Genomic DNA, 24,136 nt, shown 5'->3' with positions numbered 1-24,136 from the left:
TTAAATGTTAATGGGCAAGGCCATTTCTGATCTAGGCCACTTCTCCTGGACAGCTGCCTCTTTCAGGACTGTCCCCCAACCTAAACAAAAAAAGGGGTTGGCATATGTTGATACTATTTCCCAAGTAACTGAAAGAAGGATTTTCCCCTATGCAGATTTTTGGATGTTAACCATAAACTGAGGCTCCGGCACACTCAGACTACAGCACCTGGTATTTCCAGGTGGTCTTTCATCCGGCTACTAACCAGGCCCGACCCTGCTTAGCCTCCAAGATCGAACGAAATCGAGCGCTATCAGGGTGATGTGGCCTTAGGCTTTGGAGTCAGACACATTGGGAATATAGAGTTAGTATTCTCTGTTTCAAGCCGATAGGATACTGCTTTGCAGCGATCTACAATGAGACTGAGCATAAAGAACGGCCTCGAATGCCACCATTTTTTCCGACAAGCTCACGCAAAGTTGAATAGGAGAAAAACATCTTGCTTCTACTACTTAGATCAGACCTTTATGTTGCTGATCTTTGCCTGGGGTACAAATACCCTTTTCTGGGTGTACCTATGATCAGACCCAAGTATTTTCTTCATGTTTTAAAGAAGATTCCTCCTAGGTTGAGAATCTGACCTAGATATTCCAGGTAGTCGAATGTTGTGACCATACTTTTGGTCTAAGCAGGCTACCGACTGGTCTAACAAGAACAGATCGACTAGGTAAACCATAATCGTTATACTTTGGGCCCTTGATCTGGCTAGAAAAGAAGCCAGAACCTTATACTCGAGGTGTAGCAGCTAGATCGGAAAGCAGAGCTACACACTGAAAAAGAAGATTTTCCACTTTGAAAGAAAATATTACTAATGAGTGAGGAAAAGTGCAGAAAGGGAGAGATTATATTTAGCAAATTGAATTTTAGATTTTTGAGATCTAGAATGCACATTTGGATTTAACCAAATCTCAATCTCTGCTCTTACATGGGGCCACCATGAACTCTTTTTGCCAAAATATGGTCCAATGCTAGAGAGAAAGATTTTCTTTTTCTCTGGATCCTTATGAACATTTGATCTGAGAAAATGAGGCGACGGAAACTCTTGAAACTCTTGTTAAAGGGGCCTTCCAGATTCCAATAAGCTCCCCGCCCGCAGACCCCCACAACCACCAGGCAAGTGTTGTGGGAATGAGGCCCTTGTCCCCATCAACATGGGGACATCCTCCCCATGTTGAGGGCATGTGGCCTGGTACGGTTCAGGAGGGGGGCGCTGTCTCATCCCCCCTCTTTTTCTGCAGCCTGCCAGGTGACGTGCTCGGATAAGGGTCTGATGTGGATTTTTGGGGGAACTCCAAGCTATTTTTAAAAAAATATTGGCGCAGAGTTCCCCTTAAAATCCATATCAGACCTGAAGGGCCTGGTATGGATTTTTTAGGGGAACCCCATGCCATTTTTTTTAAATTTTGCCACAGAGCTCCCCTTAATATCCAGACCTGAAGGGCCTGGCAATGGAATTTTGGGGGAATCCCACGCATTTTATTTTTCAATGACTTTTAATGACTTTCATGTGTATTGTTGGGACCGACGATTCATTAATAGCCGGCACTAGCACTAGTACTTTTAAATTAGTTTTTTTCCTTTAGAAATGTCATTTTGCTCTGGGACTGCTATAAACACGGGAAACATGCACTACTTTACAGGCATACTATAGACACCCCAAGGTACGAAATTTAAAGGAATATTTCACTTTTATTGTTTCACTTTAAGCATTATTAAAATCACTGCTCCAGAAAAACGGCCTTTTTTAAAACTTTTTTTTGCATTGATACATTTACCCTGGGGCAGGACCCAGGTCCCCAAACACTTTTTATGACAATAACTTGCATATCAACCTTTAAAATTAGCACTTTTGATTTTTCATGTTCGTGTCTCATAGACTTTAATGGTGTTCGCATGTTCGAACAAATTTTTTGGCTGTTTCCATGTTCTGGATGCGAACCGAACAGGGGGGTGTTTGGCTCATCCCTATCCCTAAGTATTTGAGTAATGTCTGCTGGTCTAATGTAAGTCAGACTTACTCACAAAGGATATTGTAGCGTTAATTGCTGGTATACCCCGCTTAGAGAATTTTCTCTACCATAGGATAAAGTGTGAAAAACTTTTTAGAATGGAATAATGCTTATCTGTGTGATCCTTCAGATACAAAATTTTTTTCCCAACAATGAATGGACAGGAAAAAGCATGCACAGTTTGAGGAGGCCTTAGCGAACCCAACACTCAGTTAAGGGTACATAAATGGGGAGCAGATCATTCAGCAAGAAATTGTACCCACAATTGACACCACAGAAGAGGAGTAATCACCCTTACCATGGTCCCCTGAGGGAATTGTCTTCTCCTGCCCCTAGTTCCTCATTCTGAGGGTCTTAGGAAAAAGTAAGAGAACCTGTCACATCTTGACCACACTGGAATGTGATTAACCACTCAATGAAAGTTGCTAACTTCTTTTAAAAACCTACCATGGCTGAGGAAAAAGAGTAAAAGTACAGGAGCTGCAGTGTTGAAAACAGTTGCAAACATTTACCAGAAGAAATCACATCCTACTGCTTGAGCAATAGTCAGCCACAGCTGCTACTATTAACGCTAAGCCTGATGCAATAGTAAATGTGTTCAGAAAGAATGCTTGTGTCACTAACCTCTTACACATTCCCCTATGCTCTTGTGTCCCTCCGCAGCTTGCAGCAATAACACTGGTGCTTTTTAAAAACACTCATTCCTACATGGGGCGTTGATGGATGCCAATGCCGCACTAAGCCCCACCCCCTCCGTCGCCTACGGCCCCCTCCTATTCTTCAAAAAAAGAGTTTTCGCGCATGAGCGTGGGCTTCTGATCCTATGAGAGCTTACAGAGAGGGGAGAAAATGGATGAGGAGAGCCTGGAAGCAGCCGGGTAGTGCGGCGTGCCGTACTTTTTTTATTTTTTAGTGCTTCTTCCTCTTGAAGAGGGATAGCAAATAGTACAGGTGGGGGCGTCTGGTGGGGATGAAACCCCCCAGACCCCCAGAGGTCTGCTTCTGGCTGGAGAAAAGGAAAACAGCTTGTTCCGGACACAACGTAAGCTCTCTGAGGAAGCGTGAGAAGGTATGTGCTCTATACAGCCCCCAGTGGTGACACATAAGCATGACAACATTTACTAACATAAAGGAGACATTCATAAGAAAATTAAAAGATTTCTTAGAAAAACTCCAATTACCATTCCCGCTGCAGAGTTTTCTGTGGTAAAACCAACAGACCCAATCTTCACCCTTCACGGTGGGTTCCGTTAAACCTTCAGGAGCTCGGGATCCTCCAGGAAACTCACAATCCTGGGCCTGTAATAGCACCACCACCAGTAAAGCTTTATGGCCTTACTACCAAAAATACTGGATCCCGGGGTCCAGCTCTCTAAAAAGAGAAGCGTTTACAGGCAAGACCTCATTTCTTCAGACACGAGGCACAGGTATCATTCAATTCAGCCTAAAAGACACTTTGAATGGATCTGGCTGCATGGCTAGCCCCAGCAAGGATTGCTCCAGAAGAGCTCAGCACTGCACATCTTTACTTGTGACCAACACCTTAGGCACTGGGGAAAAACGGAGATACTCCCAGTAGTGGGAGGGGTTATATAGGGAGTGCACTTTTTATCTTAAGGCGTGCCAATGTCCATCACCTGAAGGTGGCCTATAACCCACATAGTAACTACTATGGTTCTGTGTCCCGTGATGTACAATAAGAAAAATGGTTATATATAAATCTGCAATATATCTGGGTATCATTTCATCAGTCGTCAAAAAGTCAAATGTCAATTGTTTTTAGAAGTTTCTCTCTTATTAGAGATCTTGAGTTTTTTTTTCTTATTATTCTTCTTCCTGTACTCTGTAAAGTTGGAAAAACTTTATTGAACATTAAAACGACAAGAAATTAATCTCTTGTGTCAAATCTTCCCCCAGAACTGATGATATTAATCTTCAATGTTTTGTTTTCATCTGGAATGTCTAGAAAATTTGAATTTCTCTTCTTTTGGTGACTTACAAGTCAGATCCTGAAATAAAATGCAGTATCATTATTGGGAATTTACTAATGCAAAAAAACTCTTATTCATTTTACATATTACAATCTTAATATTTTATTCTGACATGAAAATCATATTTTAGTAATAACATTTCTAATTACTTTACTTTGCTCTATTTTTCTTAAACTGATCTATACTCCTTAATCTATTATTCTGTGTATTTTAACTATAACAGGACACGATTTCTCTTTTTTTGTCATGATTCAAAACCTCGTTTTCACAAACAAAGAAAGGTTTCAAATCAACCCCAGAAGACTGAAGCAAACTGTATCCATTCACTTCTCCTCTATAAGATTTAGAGTAATACGTGCTGTGCTGTCATTTTTTGGCATTTTTCAATTCAGCATTTTCTGTAGAATTTTTGCTGAATAGCATAACCATTCTTTGGGTAACACATAGGAAGACCAGTTGAACAACTCTTAACATTATTAACAAATACTGATTCTCTCTCAGCAATTATTCTAAAAATACCATTTACAGGATTTCTGAATACATTTAACCGAGAATGTTCTGTTACCAAATTTACCTGTATAGTTTTAAATTTTAAAGTTTAAAATAATTTTTAATGACAGATAAGGTGCCTGTAATATACTCCTGCTAGATCTCACAATATTTTCTGTTACTTTGACTGCAATATAAACACTTAACAATTGCTTCATATTTGTGTCAAAAGTATTTTCCATATTTGTCAAACCTCTAGAAAAAAAAAATATTATTTTCTGTTCACCTTCTTTTAATTGAGACAAAATCACTGAGATGGAATTTTCAGATACATCAGTAAGCAAAACTACAGGCATTGACATATCAATTTCGATTGTATTCAATGAAGAAGCATTCTGCAGTTACCTTTTCAACATGTCAAAGGCATCTGTCTGGGTTTGACCCCATTGATCAAACACAACATCTTTTTGTCTTAAGAAATCAAATAATTGTTTAACTTTATCATCATATTTCTGTAAAAACTATTTGCAACAATTTACTTCACTCGAAAATTGATAAAATCCCTTTGTATGTTGGAATTGGAATAGCAGAAATGTTTTTAACTTTTTCCTGTCCATGACTAATATGCATATGAAGAAATGTAACTTTATCTTTCATGAACTGAACTGACTCTGTGTTCAGTTTCAGCCCTGCTGTTTGTAAATAACTAAGACAAAAGAGTGACATGTTCCTCTAAACCTTGCATAGACAGCAAAAGTTTGTCCACATGATGGAAAATGCATTTTGGTCTGGAAAATTTTGACAATACTTTCTCTCGTGCACTAAACCGTCACTAATATCCAATCCTGGAATTATTCTCATGAATGCATACGTTTCTTTATTAAAGCTGAAGGCAAGTTTATATTGACAGCTTTCAGTTAATGGTACTGAAAAATGACTGGTGATTCCAGTACTGAAAATACTTTGACCTTGGCATCCATGTGTGACATTACATTTAAATTATGAACAATAGGTTTGTTATGTGTAATGCATTTATTCAGTGATCTTAAATCAACTGATAAAGAATACGAATCATCAGCATTCTTGATAGGCCAAATATAATTATTTACCACTGATTGTGCCTTCTTTAACCACTTGCCGACCGCCGCACGACGATATACGTCGGCAGAATGGCACGGGCAGGCATATGGGCGTATATATAAGTCCCTGCCTGCCCGCGGGTGGGGGGCCCGATCGGGCCCCCCCCCGGTGCCTGCGGCGGTCGGCATTTCTTCGAGAGCGATCCGGGATGAGGGGGCGGCCATTCATTCATGGCCACCCCCTCGCGATCGCTCTCGACGAATGGAAATCCCCCGTGACATCACTTCCTCTCCTGTAATGTAAACACAGGAGAGGAAGTGATGTATTCTCTCCTCCGTGTCGGTATTTTCCGTTCCGACACGGAGGAGAGCGGATCGGTGAGTTGCACCAACACTCTACACACACAGTAGAACATGCCAGGCACACTCACACCCCCCCTTTACCCCCCGATCACCCCCCCAATTACCCCTGCCCCCCAGTCACAGTGACACCAATGTCATTTTTTTTTTTTTTTTTTGCATTGGTGTCATTTGTGACTGTAATAACTGTTAGGGCAGTTAGAGTTAGCCCCCTTTAGTTCTAATGTACCCCCCTAACCCCCCCAATAAAGGTTTAACCCCGTGATCACCCCCCGTCGCCAGTGTCACTAAGGCTGGGTTCACATTGCAGCGGTTTATGAGAACGAATGTGATTCGCACCGCACTGCAGTGCAAATCACATCCGATCTCTGTGCGATTCGAGTTCAGCCATTCGCCGCACCCGCCGCACCCGCCACACCCGCCGCACCCGCCGCAAATTCGCACGGGACCCTTTTTTTGGCCCGCAGCAGAATCGGATCGCATGGGTGTTCACACCATGCGATCCGAGTTTGCAGATCGCACTGCGATATGCGAACTGATCTGGGGGTGTCAGTAACATTTCACTGACACTCCCAGCAGTTCGCATAGGGCAGTGTGAACTGCCGCTGGGAGGCATGCGATGCGGGAACCCGCCGCGGATTCGCGGCGTTTCCGCATCGCTCCAGTGTGAACCCAGCCTAATAAGCGATCATTTTTCTGATCGCCGTATTAGTGTCACAGGTGACGCTAGTTAGGCAGGTAGGTATTTAGGTTCGCCGCAGCTTTTTATAGCGCCAGGGACCCCCATATACTACCGCATAAAGCCCCCTGATTGCCCCCTAGTTAACCCTTTCACCAGTGATCACCATATAACTGTTACAGGTGACGCTGGTTGGTTAGTTATTTTTTTATAGTTTCAGGGCACCCGCCATTTATTACCTAATAAAGGTTTAACCCCCTGATCACCCGGCGGGTGTCATTTGTGACTAATAACTGTTAGGGCAGTTAGGGTTAGCCCCCTTTAGTTCTAAGGTACCCCCCTAACCCCCCCAATAAAGGTTTAACCCCGTGATCACCCCCCGTCGCCAGTGTCACTAAGGCTGGGTTCAGATTGCAGCGGTTTGAGAACGGATGTGATTCGCACCGCACTGCAGTGCAAATCACATCCGATCTCTGTGCGATTCGAGTTCAGCCATTCGCCGCACCCGCCGCACCCGCCGCACCCGCCGCAAATTCGCACGGGACCCTTTTTTTGGCCCGCAGCAGAATCGGATCGCATGGGTGTTCACACCATGCGATCCGAGTTTGCAGATCGCACTGCGATATGCGAACTGATCTGGGGGTGTCAGTAACATTTCACTGACACTCCCAGCAGTTCGCATAGGGCAGTGTGAACTGCCGCCGGGAGGCATGCGATGCGGGAACCCGCCGCGCATTCGTGGCGTTCCCGCATCGCTCCAGTGTGAACCCAGCCTAATAAGCGATCGTTTTTCTGATCGCTGTATTAGTGTCACAGGTGACGCTAGTTAGGCAGGTAGGTATTTAGGTTCGCCGCAGCTTTTTATAGCGCCAGGGACCCCCATATACTACCGCATAAAGCCCCCTGATTGCCCCCTAGTTAACCCTTTCACCAGTGATCACCATATAACTGTTACAGGTGACGCTGGTTGGTTAGTTATTTTTTTATAGTTTCAGGGCACCCGCCATTTATTACCTAGTCTCACTAGTGTACCCCTAAATTTAGGGGTGTCTACTTTCCAAAATGGGGTCATTTGGGGGGGGTTTGTGCCATCTTGGCATTTTATGGCCTTCAAAACTGTAACGCCCTTAGAAAGCCTGAAGGCGGTGCTTGGTTTTCGGGGCCCCGTACGCGGCTAGGCTCCCAAAAAGTCCCACATATGTGGTATCCCCGTACTCAGGAGAAGCAGCAGAATTTATTTTGGGGTGTCATTTCACATATGCCCATGGCATGCGTGAGCAATATATCATTTAGTGACAACTTTGTGAAAAAAAAAAAAAAAAAAAAAAGTTTGTAATTTTCCCGCAACTTGTAGCAAAATATAAAATATTCCATGGACTCAACATGCCTCTCAGCAAATAGCTTGGGGTGTCTACTTTCTAAAATGGGGTCATTTGTGGGGGTTTTGTGCCATCTTGGCATTTTATGGCCTTCAAAACTGTAATAGGTAGTGAGGAGTGAAGTCAAATATTTACGCCCTTAGAAAGCCTGAAGGCGGTGCTTGGTTTTCGGGGCCCCGTACGCGGCTAGGCTCCCAAAAAGTCCCACATATGTGGTATCCCCGTACTCAGGAGAAGCAGCAGAATTTATTTTGGGGTGTCATTTCACATATGCCCATGGCATGTGTGAGCAATATATCATTTAGTGACAACTTTGTGAAAAAAAAAAAAAAAAAAAAAAAAGTTTGTAATTTTCCCGCAACTTGTGGCAAAATATAAAATATTCCATGAACTCAACATGCCTCTCAGCAAATAGCTTGGGGTGTCTACTTTCTAAAATGGGGTCATTTGTGGGGGTTTTGTGCCATCTTGGCATTTTATGGCCTTCAAAACTGTAATAGGTAGTGAGAAGTGAACTCAAAAATTTACGCCCTTAGAAAGCCTGAAGGCGGTGCTTGGTTTTCGGGGCCCCGTACGCGGCTAGGCTCCCAAAAAGTCCCACATATGTGGTATCCCCGTACTCAGGAGAAGCAGCAGAATTTATTTTGGGGTGTCATTTCACATACGCCCATAGCATGTGTGAGCAATATATCATTTAGTGACAACTTTGTGTAAAAAAAAAAAAAAAAATTTTTTTTTGTCATTATTCAATCGCTTGAGGCAAAAAAATAAAATATTCAATGGGCTCAACATGCCTCTTATCAATTTCCTTAGGGGGTCTACTTTCCAAAATGGGGTCATTTGGGGGGGTTTTGTACTGCCCTGCCATTTTAGCACCTCAAGAAATGAGATAGGCAGTCGTAAACTAAAAGCTGCGTAAATTCCAGAAAACGTACCTTAGTTTGTAGATGTGACAACTTTTGCGCAAACCAATAAATATACAATTATTGACTTTTTTTTTACCAAAGACATGTGGCTGAATACATTTTGGCCTAAATGTATGACTAAAATTGAGTTTATTGGATTTTTCTAATAACAAAAAGTAGAAAATATCATTTTTTTTCAAAATTTGCGGTCTTTTTACGTTTATATCGCAAAAAATAAAAATCGCAGAGGCAATCAAATACCATCAAAAGAAAGCTCTATTTGTGGGAAGAAAAGGACGCAAATTTTGTTTGGGTACAACATTGCATGACCGCGCAATTACCAGTTAAAGCAGCGCAGTGCCAAAGTGTAAAAAGACCTCTGGTCATTTACCAGCAAAATGGTCCGGTCTGAAAGTGGTTAATAATCCTTGTTGTAAAAATGATTGTACAATGTCAGAAACTGGACCTATTGATTCTTGTGGCAACTTATTTTGAATTTGAGGCTTGGGATCATTTCCATCAATTTCTATTTCAATATCTTTAAAAAAACCTGTATCAGTTTTGGTCTGACTCCAAAGACTTTTAGGTGATTTAACCAATTGTTCCACTACAAGATTGGTTCCTGTATGTGGCCAATTATAATCTGAAGACATGTCAGTGACTGCTGTACAAATGCTTCCAACATTACTGTAAATTGAAGAATCCATTAACAGATTTGGGCCTAGATGAATCTTTCCATATTGCAGAATTACTTAAATCAATAATCCAATCTAATTTACTAATCACATCCATGCCTAAAATATTCTCTGTATTTTTGGCAACACCAGATGTCTATATTCTTTTCAAACGTCCTGGAATTTCAAAAGTCACATCAGAAACTTTAGTTGCAACTGTATTTTCTTTTCCACTGAAACCAATTAAATTACATTTTGGAGAATTAATATTCACAGTTAATTTGTGTATAGTTAAACTGAGTTAAGCTCCTAAATCTATTAACCATTTAGTTTTCTTACCATTTAATAAACCATGTACCCATGGCATTCTACCTTCATCTATTAAAATTGGAGCAACATAATTTAATGTTGGAGATGTCTCAAAAACTTTTTTCCTAAATCCTGATGGCGGTGGAAATAATCCATCTCTCTCATTGTCATCATTGTTTATAATTTTTATTTTCCTTGCATGTCCCCCTCGGATCTACAGTGACTTTACTTCCAGGTGCACTTGCAGTGCAAAGTGGATTTTCCTTTAGTAAATAATCCCCTTTATGTGCATATTGTATCTTTATTTATTACTTTTGTTTTAAGCTAAACTTCATGATACTGGTCATATTTTCCTATAGACCACTTATCTGTTACAAAAGACATCTGCATAGAGTCTGCATTAACATTCATCTCTAAACTGTTGCTTGACTCTGTTTTAGACTTTACATTATTCTGTAACTCAAACAACTGAATATCTTTTATTTGTATTGCACTTTGCAAATCATCTATTCGTTAAGTCAGAATCAGACAATTAGTACATAAACTATTGTCCTTTGTTTTCCCTTTTGTACAAACCACATTCCTTTCAGGAACTCCTAATATCATTGTATACTTTAACTAGCTTTATCACAAACCACATTCCTTCCAGGAACTCCTAATATCATTGTATACTTTAACTAGCTTTATCACATTTCTAACCTGTTTGCTGAATTTCTTAAAAGCAAATTTAGATTTTTGTATCTCAATATTAGCATGTAAGCATTCATTGAACGTGTAACACCATAATTCATCATCTTTAACACATTTTGACAGATTTTCGAATTCTAATTTACTCTCACTAGATAATTAATCAATAAAATCCATTACTTACCAATTTAGGATGACTTCCTGCATGTAACACACATGTTTTCTCTCTCTCGGTGGGAAATTACATCATCAAGAAACAGAGTTTTCTTGCACGTGCGCAAACGTCTCACCAATTCTGATAATTCTATGATTCCAAGTTCATTCAATGATGCCGATAGTTCATTTGTTTTTTTCTTTTTCTCCTGGAAGCTTGACTGAATAGTCAATGTTTCTGTTTGTATTCCCTCTCAGCAAGCGGAAGGAGAAATAATTCAAAAATATTCGATATTCTGATAAAATGAAGCTGCAAAGGCTCGCCAATGTAATAATTATCATTTCTGCGGTAATAATAACAATATTTCAATAATTCATATTGATGAGGAGAGTTTCAAGAAAGCCCATTCAGTTCTTGTGTAAAAACTCAAAAAATGATTTAATAATAAAAATAGTAAAATATTACAAGAACAATATCAAAGTATACAATGTTATTAATAATGTACAATATTCTTAAGACGAAGATTGAATCAGATGTGTGTGTGTGTGTATGTGTGTATAGATATGTGAGAAAAGTTGTATCAGCTTCCTTCAATGTCTCGGGTTATCTCGTGTTTGCAGCAGAATCTGCTTGTCTGTCCTCTGTTCCTAAATTCTTACCCCTAAAATCCAGCCCCCGCCATCTCCTATAAAGGCTGGCTTAAAGGTATGCTTTGTCTTATAGTTCCACAGAAAACCACATTCTTTTAATGAGACATAGCTACCATCCCAGCTCACAAGGGTGGGGGTCATTCAGTCAAACACCAGATGTTGAAATACAACACCGTCTCTATTCAAGTCATTCCATGGGGATAGGCAATACTGCTTTTAACTAACTCTCTACAATATACGATTCCTTTAACTTCCAAATCAAATACTATGTATATCAGTAGGTATATTAATTTAAAACGCAATGTCCTTATTAATATTCTAATCAAGAAATATTGTAATATAAAGAAATTATGATCTTAATTAAAACATGAACCTTTTACATCTTTAACCACTTCCGGAGGGCCGCACGCTGATATACATCCTCACTTTGAGGACGGATATCGTTATTATGGCAGCAACAAGCTGATATAACCCTGGTATTGCCGTGTTCAGCTGGCGGTCTAGTACAAGATAAAAGTGATCTCTGCAGTGAATTCGCCGCAAGATCACTTTCATTGGTGGTGGGAGAGGTCCCCCCCTCCCACCGCTATCTGGTGCCCTCCGCTGCTTACCAGAGCCGTCGGCAATTGCGAAGGCAATCCGGTCCTCTTGGCAGCTGTGAGGGGAATATGGCCCCCACCCGTCTCCATGACACTGCAGGGGAGAAGTGACGTGAAAACATCACTTCTGCCCATAGTTTTTAAAGGGACATTTAAAAAAAAAAATTTTAATGACAATTTTTTTAATTTTTTTTTGCATTTTAGTGTATATATGAGATCTGAGGTATTTTTGACCCCAGATCTCATATTTTTTCTCATATTTTTTCTATTACAAGGGATGTTTACATTCATTGTAATAGGAATAAAAGTGATACAATTTTTTTTAAAACAGCGTAAAAAATAAATAAAAATAAAAGGTAAAATAAATAAGATTTTTTTTTTTAAACGCGCCCTATCCTGCCGAGCTCATGTGCAGAAGCGAAGGCATACGTGAATAGCGCCGCATATGAAAACAGTGTTCAAACCACACATGTGAGGGATCGCCACAATCGGTAGAGCAAAAGAAAAAAATTCTAGCCCTGGACCTCCTCTGCAACGCAAAACATGCAACCTGTACAATTTTTTAAATGTCACCTATGGAGATTTTTAAGGGTAAAAGTTCGGGCGCAATTTTGAGGCTTGACATGTTGGGTATCAATTTACTCAGCGTAACATTATCTTTCACAATATAAAAAAAATTGCTAACTTTACTGTTGTCTTATTTTTTAATTCAAAAAAGTATATTTAAAAAAAAAAAAAGTCCGCTTGTAAGACCGCTGCCCAAATACGATGTGAAAGAAAGTATTGAAACGACCGCCATTTTATTCTCTAGGGTGTTAGAAAAAAAAGTATAATGTTTGGGGTTCTAAGTAATTTTCTAGCAAAAAAAAAAACAGTTTTTAACTTGTAAACAACACACCTAAAAAAGAGGCACGGTCCTTAAATTATTAAAGTATGTGAATCCTTCCTTCTCACAGATGAGGGACGTGAAAACTCAACTCAAGATTCCTAATTACAAACACATGTTTAGTTCTCCATAGGAATGTTTATGAAGCTTATAACCATGTATATTTTCACAAATATAAAAGTCTTATATAATTTCACTTCTTCCATACATCGAAGAGATATAAATTAGGGCTGTTACTGATTAAAATTTTCGTGTTCGATTAATTGTTTTTTTTTTTATCGATTAATTGACTAATTTTGATTAACCACTTAACAACCGCCCATTGCCGATTAACGGCTTCAGGGCGGTTGTTTAACTCTGAGAGGCTGTTAAGTAACGGCTGCCCAGAATTCTGCTCTCACGCGCCCCCTGGGGTGCGTACACGAGAGCATCCGTGACCGCCGGGTCCACTGGCATCATGGATCACGGTAAACGGCCGCTCATCGCAGCCGATTACCACGTGACCGCCCCATCAAATGACGGAGTGATCACTTGTAAACAAACCGCTGTACGATCGGTACAGCGGAGGGGGAAGAGATCGATGTCAGCAGCGCTGTGGGCTGCATCTGCAGTGCCCACATCGCTGCTCACTGAAATTTAACCCCTCAATTCCCTGCCATTACCCTGCAATACTCTGCAATACTCTGCAATACCCTGCAACACTCTGCAATACCCTGCAACACTCTGCAATACTCTGCAATACTCTGCAATACTCTGCAATACCCTGCAACACTCTGCAATACTCTGCAATACCCTGCAACACTCTGCAATACCCTACAACACTCTGCAATACTCTGCAACACTCTGCAATACTCTGCAATACTCTGCAATACCCTGCAACACTCTGCAATTCTCTGCAACACCCGCCAATACCCTGCAACACTCTGCAATGCTCTGCAACACCCACCAATACCCTGCAACACTCTGAAATGATCTGCAACACCCGCCAATACCCTGCAACACTCTGCAATGCTCTGCAACACCCGCCAATACCCTGCAATACTCTGCAACACCCGCCAATACCCTGCAACACTCTGCAACAATGCTGTGTGAGAAATAAACTGATAATATGACAATTTTGTGAAAAAAAAAAAAGTAAAAAAAATCTTGATTTTGCAAAGAATTGTGGGAAAAAATGACAACTTCAAAAAACTCATCATGCCTCTTACTAAATACCTTGGAATGTCTTCTTTCCAAAAAGGGGTCATTTGGGGGTATTTGTACTTTTCTGGCATGTTAGGGTCTCAAGAATTGAAATAGGCCGTCAGTACTTTAGGTGTGATCAGTTTTCAGATATTGGCACCATAGCTTGTGGACTATAACTTTCACAAAGACCAAATAATATCCACCAATTTGTACTTATTTTTACCAAAGATATGTAGTAGTATAAATTTTGGCCAAAATTCATGAAGAAAAAATTACTAATCTGCTAAATTTTATAACAGAAACAAAGAAAAATTCATTTTTTTTTACAGAATTTTCTGTATTTTTTCTTTTATAGCACAAAAAAATAAAAAACCCAGAGGTGATTAAATACCACCAAAAGAAAGCTCCATTTGTGTGAAAAAAAGGACAAAAATTTCATATAGGTCCAGTGTTGCATGACTAAGTAATTGTCATTCAAAATGTGAGAGCACCGAAAGCTGAAAATTGGTCTGGTTATTAAGGGTGTTTAAGTGCCCAGTGGTCAAGTGGTTAATTATAATGCACATACTGATCCAACTACTTTTAGCTGATCTCCTTGCATCGCAACTCTGCATTAGTCAGTGGTAAATGTAGTATACACTATATACAATCACCCGACACTAGTTTGTTTCCACAATCCATGACTTAACTTCACAGTTCACACAAATACATTTTAAATTCAAACTGTAGCACTGATGTAAGTAATTTTTTTTCCACACTAGCGTGACAATCCCTCCACCTCCGGTCTAATCACTCTCACCTTATGGCATGGACCCCTGTGCAAACAGGTGGTCATGCAAGCGGGTATCAAAAGGGTTAACACAGACCATAAACTTCTCTCACGTCTCCTTAGATCTCAGCAAGAACATCAGGTCATGGGTAGAAAGAAAATATCTAAGTGATCACTGCTTAAGTATAAGATTTAATTTCTGTGTTTAAACACAAACTACTCACATAAAGATGATAAAAACACAGCATGTAAAGCCAACAATTGTTGTTCCATAGGGCAGCAGCGGGTGACATCATGTTTAGCTCCTCCCCCGGGTACGTTACGTTCAATCAGAACTTTGACATCACCGGACTCCTCCCCCCTTCCCATCATTAGCAGACGGAGGCACTTGGGGAAGGGGGGAGGAGTCCAGTGATGTTGATGTCTGTGATGTCACTGGATCTCAGACGGAACTCCCTGAAGACCCAGAAGCCAGCGGAGAGGTGAGTACCGATCAAAAGAATTTTGATTGATCAAAAAAATTAATCAATTCATCGAGGAATTAATCTTTAATTTCCACAGCCCTAATATAAATATATTAACTTGTTAATTGATGAATATTAAATTCTAACAGAGGAAAAAGAGCTTTATCAAATACTGGGTTTTTACAAGTAAGAAGCCTTCATATATTTTCCCTATGTGGCACTTTGATTTAAAGAGGAAGTAAACCCCTTCAAACCACTTTGACCTACAGGTAAGCCTAGATTAAGGCTTACCTGTAGGTCCAAGCAATATCTCCTAAACCTATATGGTTTAGGAGATATTTGCCCGAAAATGGGCACCGCTGTCTACGGCGCATGCGCCGTAGACAGCGGCGCGCAGGTGCACTAAATGCGGCAAATCCAAGAATGGATTTGCCTAATTTGTCGACTCCCGTGCGCATGCGCGGGACTGACGTCATCGCGGCTTCGCCGAATGGCAGAGGCGGAGCTGCGAGACGCGACTCCCGTGCGCATGCGCGGGAGTAACGTCATCGCGGCTTCGCCGCTGTCATTGGTCGGAGCTGCGAGACGCCACCAGCAAGATGGATGCGGCGGACTACAGGGATCAGCGGCGACTTCGCTGGCTCCTGTGTCAGGTAAGTGACACATAATGAGCTACTATGTGATGCATAGTAGTCCATTATGCTTTACCTTTGCAGGGAAAAAAAGAGGAAGTAAACCCATCAGGGTTTACTTCCTCTTTAAAGTAACTTAATGAACTTCATTCTGTGTATTTTCGGTTAGAATTATGAGAGTTTACTACCGCTTTAATGTGTTAAAGGTGTTTTAATACTATACCAAGCTTCCCTGTGGTTGTGATAGTGATGCGGATCTCCAGCAGTTTGACACTTCCCCTGCGGAGCATTCTGATTAATAACCATTGTGCTTCCTAAGCTGCATTGTTCATTAGAGCACTGTGTGGAGAGAGAGGTGTCAGACTGCTTGATATAGTAGTAAAACACCTTTAACACCTTAAAAAAAGGCACACAAACACACATATTTTTCAGTTGTTATAGAGATGACTGCCTAAAAATAATAAAATACAAGGATTCAATTGAGCTTTAAACACAAATAGAAAATAATTTAAAAATACATTTTACAATAATATGTGTTTCTCTCTCTGTAAATTTATAATTGTTGGATGGCTCAACCTATATTTAATTATTTATTAGTATGATTGCATATGAATTTTTATAAGAACCTTTCATTTATTTATTCCCTTCTATAGCATAGGCTGATGAATTTGCATTAACCATTTTAATAGCACTCAGGCTCTTCTCTGTAATGTTTTATTTGGGCTTTAAGATCCATATATTTAGTCCCAGGAGGAATGCACTTTTCCTCTGACCAGGAAGGCTCTGTATATTCTATTGTACATATTGATTAGACTGTTGGTTTCTTCTTTGTTTTCAATAGCTTTTAACAGTGATCATGCATGATAAGCTATCCTTAATATTGATCATTGTAATGAATTTGCAATCGTTTTAATAAGTTGGATTGCTGTGGTTGGTGCCTCAATTTATACAGCGTATATACTGTATGTATTTATAACGCATTTGTCTATATGAAAGCTGTTCAATGCATATACAGCATATGAAGCATCTATTATGACTATTTCCTATAGCTAATCTGCTGTCTGAATAGAACATCAATTCTTGGTACTTGATGGTGCTGTTGCTTTTTCTATTTTTCTGTTTAAGATTTTGTGTTATTGGCTGCCATTAACCCAACCTCTTCCAAATAAAGCAATTCTAATCAAGTGCAATATGTCAATATGCATAAATACAATATGGAGCATGAAACTACTTTCACATTCTTAAATGAAGGCAACCCATATGTTCAGCAAACAGGACTTCTGTTTATCTTCTGATGTGAGAAATTAGAAAAATTAGGTCTAAATTCTATCTGTGTGAAAACATGCACCTGTTTGTAATGGTAAAGGGAACCTGTGTTCACATTAAAGACAAAAACCTTAGGATGACATGTGACACAGATATGTAAGTTGCCTGTATGTACAGTCATATACCTTTATTGTCATGTACACGCGGTCGGAAATTCCAATGGAAAAAGTCAGATTGGAGTATGTTGATGGAAATTCTGATCGTGTGTGGGCTCTATCGGACTTTTTTCGTCGGAAATTCAGACAGAAAGAGAGGTGGATCTAAAAATTTTCGACAACAAAATCCGTCGTCACCTCGTTCCGAGCGATCAGATTTTCCGACAACTTTGTGCAACTGTGTGTATGTAAGACAAGTTTCAGGCAAAATCCGTCAGAAAAAATCAGATGGATTTTGTTGTAGGAATGTCCGACCGTGTGTATGGGGCATTAGAGTTCTGAGGGTAGCCTGAGGAACTGTAATATAGGCAATCTCCTGTGATTAATCATTGGTCCATCACAATGATGGAAGTCTAACTGACCAATAGTGAAGAGCAAGAATCATGAACAATCAATTAATGCAGGTTGTGTATGATTCAGTTGGTTAAGGCCTGTGTTGACAGGCTTTTAACTTATGTAGACAGACGACTGCAACTTGCTTCTAGTTTGAGATGCTTCTTAGATCGTTTAAAGTTCATTGACCTATACAATTGATCTCCTTCTAAGCTGCATCAACCTGCATCTTTTGCATTTATATGGACTTTATGGGGAGAAAGGTACTTCTAACACAAACAAAAGGCTATAGACACAGGCCCTAAAGCGGTGATGGCGAACCTTAGCACACCAGATGTTTTGGAACTACATTTCCCATGATGCTCAACTACTCTGCAGAGTGCAGAAGCATCATGGGAAATGTAGTTTCAAAATATCTGGGGTGCCAAGGTATGCCATCACTGCTCTAGGAGGTAGTGCTACATATACAGTATATATACCTTGTCATAACTTAAAGTTTCAGTCAATCCTGCACTCGACTCAGTGCTCCGGTGCCCTGCACTAGACACAAACAGCATCAAAATATAGATGCTAAATCTAATGCCCCAGATTTCTTCACACATTGCATGTGCCATCACTGCCCTAGAGTAATCATACATGGGTCTTGCATAAGTGATAGAACAGATGCGCTATGATAGGGGTTAATTTGTTGGAGTACACTCTTGAATAACTATCATCATTTGTGAGCTTTAAAAGTGCATGTTATTGTAAGCAGTGAACCTTAATAAAAAAGGAAAAAGCCTTTTTATGATTCAAGTGCCAAAACAAAACATTGAAAAGAGTCGTGTTTATTCTCAAGTTGTACACAGATGTGACCAATTTCACATTGCCTGTTTTTTTCAGTGAGAAATGTGTCTATCTGCGGACAGCCTTGAGGTAAGCATTGGGGAAAAGATGTCAATCTTTTGTTGATTTCATTTACGCTAAAGAGCATGCACCTTCAGGTTCCTGTTTGCCAGTTTGTCCAGGGACCCACAAAACCAAGAGAAATCTACAATGCAACCACTGGCCAGCTTGCATGCTTCTTGGCTCTTGTCCCCCACCTGCCTCCTCTTGGACTTTAGTATTACTCATTGAGGCTGCCAAATAGAAGAATGAACCAATAGTGAGATACAGGGGTCTACAGGGGCAGGCCAAAGCTAGCAAGCTGATCACTGGTTGCTGCAGAGCATCTTGGGAGTCAATTGGGAGTCAATTGTGACCACTATATTAAGATGAATAGAATTGCACAAAGGTCTTGTAACCCTTTAATTGTTGGTGCATATGAATTGGAGCTATCCACAAAACATGTTGACAGTAACCTGCTATCTGTGCAATGGGCCACTAAGTATAGTGCAAATATAAGTGGTCCCTGTAGTTGGTAAAAAAAAAAAAAAAAAGAAACACTGTACTGAGAATCATTTGTGAAATTTTTTAACTACTGCGATCGATACATTTGGACGTATTTTTATACCTATGTTTTGTATTTATATCCCTGGGTGCCCTCATAGAAGGTCCTTGGTTTATACCTAGTTGTAGTCAGTTGTTGGTGTGGGGCGATGGTATGCTAGGTCATTTTGTATAGTGTCACTCTGCCTCCCTCCTCTCTCTTTTTTGAATCTTTTGGATTGGTATTAGTTGATTGCTTTACAGGACATCAGAGGTGACATTCAGACATGTGAAGATGCCTGCCCTTTAGTGTAAAGGAAATATAACATTTCTTTAGTGGCCCAAAGGTTTGCTCTAAACATCAGATTTTTAGAGTTTTGGTCATTCTGTCATTTTTACACCATTAATCATTCAGTCAATGATTTATCCTGTCTGTAAATTTGATTTTATTTCCATTTATTTGTTACTGTAAATGTAAGGATGTGAGAGATTTGCCTGTCCTCAAATCCATTTGGGATCCTCTGCAGTTTTCTGTACATTTTGTTGGAACTAAGTGCTTGTTATCATCCCCTAGGGTTACCCTACCAGCCTAAGTCCTGTTTAACTACTTCAGCCCCGGAAGGATTTGCCCCCTTCCTGACCAGAGCACTTTTTGCGATTCGGCACTGTGTCGCTTTAACTGACAACTGTGCGGTCGTAGGAAGTACCCAAACAAAACTGACGTCCTTTTTCCCCACAAATAGAGCTTTATTTTGGTGGTATTTGATCACCTCTGCATTTTCAATTTTTTGTGCTATAAACAAAAAAGAGCAACAATTTTGAAAAAAAAAAAGCAATATTTTTTACTTTTTGCTATAATAAATATCCCCCAAATATATATATAAAAAAACAATTGTTTTCCTCAGTTTAGGCTGATATGTATTCTACATATTTTTGGTAAAAAAAAAACCGCAATAAGCGTATATTGATTGGTTTGCGCAAAATTTATAACGTCTACAAAATATTGGATAGTTTTATGCCATTTTTATTATGCCATTTTTGCTATAATCTTTTTTTAAATTAGTAATGTTGGTGATCTGCGATTTTTATCAGGACTGCAACATTTTGCGAACATATCGGACACTTTTAACACTATTTTGGGACCATTGTCATTTATACAGCGATCAGTGCTATAAAAATGCACTGATTACTGTGTAAATTAAAATGGCAGTGAAGGGGTTAACCAATAGGGAGCGATGAAGGCGTTAAGTGTGTCCTAGGAAGTGATTCTAACTGTGGGGGGAGGTGGGCTTCAACACACATGACAGCGATCACTACTCTTAATGACAGGGATCACTGATGTATGTCATGTCACAAGGCAGGGCGGAGAAATGCCTTGTTTACAAAGGTACCTCCCCGTTCTTCCTCTCGGTGACACAAATGTGGACACCCGGTGGACATCAAGGTAGCGGGACCCACGGTCACGGAGAACGCCGCGGAGCACGCACCGCTTCTTAACCACTTGGCGACCAGGCCATAGCCAAAAGACGGCTACAGCGCGGTCAGCTTATTCTGGGTGGACGTCCTCCCAGAATTATGCTCTTGTGTGCCCCCCTGGGGCACGCTCCTGCAAACATCCGTGACCGCCAGGTCCAGAAGACCCGGCGGATCACGGTAAATGGCCGCTTGTCAAATGACGGAGTGATCACTTATAAATAAACCGGCGTCATGTCATGTTCCTTCCTCCCCTCTCTGTACCGATTTGTACAGTGCAAGGAGGAGAGATTGTTTTTAGCAGTGCTGTGGGCTGGATCTGTAGAGCCCACAGCGCTGCTCTGTGCCCATACTGTGCAATACTCTGTAATAATGTGCAATACTCTGCAATACTGTGCAATACTGGTTAATACTCTGCCAATACTCTGCAATACTGTACAATACTGTGCTAATACTCTGCCTATACTCTGCAATACTGTGCAATACTCTGACAATACTTGCCAATACTCTGACAATACTTGCCAATACTCTGCCAATACTCGCCAATACTCTGCCAAAACTCACCAATACTCTGCCAATACTCACCAATACTCGCCAATAAATTTTAACAGAAACATTTTTTTTTTTTTACCAAATTTTCCAACTTTTTTGATTTATAGCGCAAAAAATAAAAAACCCAGCAGTGATTAAATACCACCAAAAGAAAGCTATATTTGTATGAAAAAAAGGACAAATATTTCATATGGGTACAGTGTTGCATGACTGAGTAATTGTTATACAAAATGTGAGAGCACCGAAAGCTGAAAATTGGTCTGGTTAGGAAGGGGGTTTAAGTGCCCAGTTGTCTAGTGGTTAAAGGGGTTGTACCTGTGCTCCATTTTGCCCATCCATGCCATTCTGCCGACGTAATCGTCATCATTGCATTGAGTTGTGTATGGTATCTTGAACAGATGAAGACCGAGCAAAAGATGCTGAAGATCAATGTGTTTTTCCATCACATTATTACTCATATGTTACCTATGGAGGCTGAACTGTCTTTTCATTATGGTCTCATTGCTCTTAAAACAGCGACTGTAACCTAATTTAATCACACACTTCGCGTTTCCAGATACTTTGAAGTTAAGTATTTCATGATCCAGTTTTCTTAAAATTTCTTGAAGTTGTTCCAAAGTACGGCAAGGTTCATCACACCAAGATTGAAATCCACAGATCTGTTGTGTTTATTTTCCTCCATTCTCTAGCAAGGCACTGTCACTGTCATACTACATGTATTACTCTTTAAAATGAGGATAATAACAGTCTGTTCTACTCCACTGCACAATGACTCATGCTGCGCTGTTGTTAGTGATGTAGCTGAGAGCTCATTCTTTCAACTCATAACGGTTATTCATTTTAGAAATGCGCTGCTGAAAATTACTGTGTTTTTTGTTTATTAAATTGCTAATACACACCAAAGTTTACTACATGTTCTACATATGATTCACAAACATGTTATTTGTATGATATATACCATACTCTGTAGGTACATTAGTATTTGCAGCAAAATTTAAAGGGTCTTCTAAATTGAACATTTCCTAATCTTTCGAAAGGGGATTGCATGGTTTACTGCTGTCACTGTGTGTCCCAATTAAACACATATACCATGGGGGTTATTTACTAACGGAAAATCCACTTTGCACTGCAAGTGCACTTGGAAGTAAAGTTGCTGTAGATCTGAGGGGGACATGCAAGGAAAATAAAAAACAGCATTTTAGCTTGCACATGATTGGATGAGAAAATCAGCAGAGCTCCAACTCATTTCAGATCTACCCCTTAGATTTAGAGAGACTGCACTTCCAAATGTACTTTCAAGTGCCCTTGCAGTGCAAAGTGGATTTGCCTTTCGTAAATAACCCCCTATGATCAATGTATGCAGAATCAAATTAAAGAAGAAAATAGATGTCCCCTGTTACAGTTAGACTCAACCATGTACTAACACAGATTAGTTCCAAACTAGTGTTGCTTATACGCTGAGCAGCCACAACATGACCACCCACCTAATATTAAGTAGGTCCCCTTTTTTCCACTAAAACATTCCCCTTTGCTGCCAAAACAGCCCTGATCCATTGAAGCATGGACACCACTAGATCTCTGAAGGTATGGCTTGGTGTCTGGGACCAAGCCATCAGTACCGGATCCTTTAACTATTTGACCGGAAGATTTAAACCCATTTATTACCAGGCCATTTTTTTCTAAATGCCACTGTGTTGTTTTAACTGATAATTGCACAGTCATGCAACACTGTACCCAAAATAAAATGTATGCCTTTTTTCCCCACAAATAGAGCTTCATTTTGGTGGTATTTGATCACCACTGTGTTTTAATTTTTTGTGCTATAAACAAAAAAAGACCGAAAATTTTGAAAAAAAAAACAACAATACTTTTTACTTTTTCTTATAAAACATGTCCAATAAAAAAATGTAAAAAATCTAATTTCTTGATAAATTTAGGCTAATATGTATTTTGCTACATATTTTTTGTAAAAAAAAATCCCACTAAGCCTATACTGATTGGTTTGCACAAAAGTTATAGCGTCTACAAACTATGGGATATATACTGGAATTTTTTATTAATTTCATTATTTTTTTTTTTTACTAGTAATGGGGGCAATCAATGACTTATAGCAGGACTGCAATATTGTGGCAGACATTCGGACACTGACACTTTTGACACTTTTTGGGAACCAGTGACATTATTACAATGATCAGTGCACTGTCACTGTACTAATGACACTGGCTGGATAGGGGGTTAAACATCTAGGGTAATCAAAAGGTTAAATGTGTGCCTAGCCAGTGTTTTGGTGTACTGTGGGAGGTGCTTTTACTAGGGGAAGTAAACAATTTGTTTTCCCTGCTTTGCTATTATTACTTCCCGGCTGACAGCACAGAGCTCTGCCTTGTTTACACAGTCCTGTGTAAATTCATGACGATTGCAGGGTGCCAGCGGTAATCCATTGGCCAGCACCCAGTGATCGACATCTGCTGTGTTTAATCACAGCACAGCTGGGTCGCCAGTGGCCTGCGTATGCCCCCCTACCTGGAAGTGTCAGATCACGTACTATGCAAGCAGTTGAAGTGTAACTAAAAGCGAAGCTTTGATTGCTTTTTTTTTGTTTTGGACAGAGTGGAGATTAATTAGAACATCTGTCTGGTTTTTATTACTGTCTGTGTCCCTGTTATTTAGATTCACCCTCTCTATTTGTCCTGTTTACCATTATCATTGAAAACGAGAGTAAGGGAAAATCCCAAATTTTGGGTTGTCCCCAGAAAAGTAATAGAGGGGATATCTTCCAATGGGGACATTAGGTCGGGAACCCGAGGGGCCCCAAGGGATTCCCTCAATTTGCATTGTCCACACTGGAACACAAAGACCAAAAAGAAAAACCTGGCAGGAGTTCTAACCCTCCCTTACTCTATCCAAGATGGAAAAAAATGTTTTGCCTATAGTTCTACTTTTAAGTGTT

At 40.0% G+C, this 24,136-nt stretch overlaps 1 pseudogene; it reads right to left on the bottom strand.

Moving 5' to 3' along the window:
• Nucleotides 1-196: 196 nt before the first annotated feature.
• On the bottom strand, nucleotides 197-315 carry LOC143925894 (5S ribosomal RNA; annotated as a pseudogene).
• Nucleotides 316-24,136: the final 23,821 nt, after the last annotated feature.

This window comes from Lithobates pipiens, unplaced genomic scaffold, assembly GCF_037356315.1.
Source record: "Lithobates pipiens isolate NorthernLeopardFrog02 unplaced genomic scaffold, aLitPip1_a1.2 Scaffold_22, whole genome shotgun sequence".
NCBI classification, from domain to species: domain Eukaryota; kingdom Metazoa; phylum Chordata; class Amphibia; order Anura; family Ranidae; genus Lithobates; species Lithobates pipiens.
The sequence above is the reverse complement of the archived record's forward strand: the minus strand, read 5'-3'. Positions and strand labels throughout refer to the sequence as shown.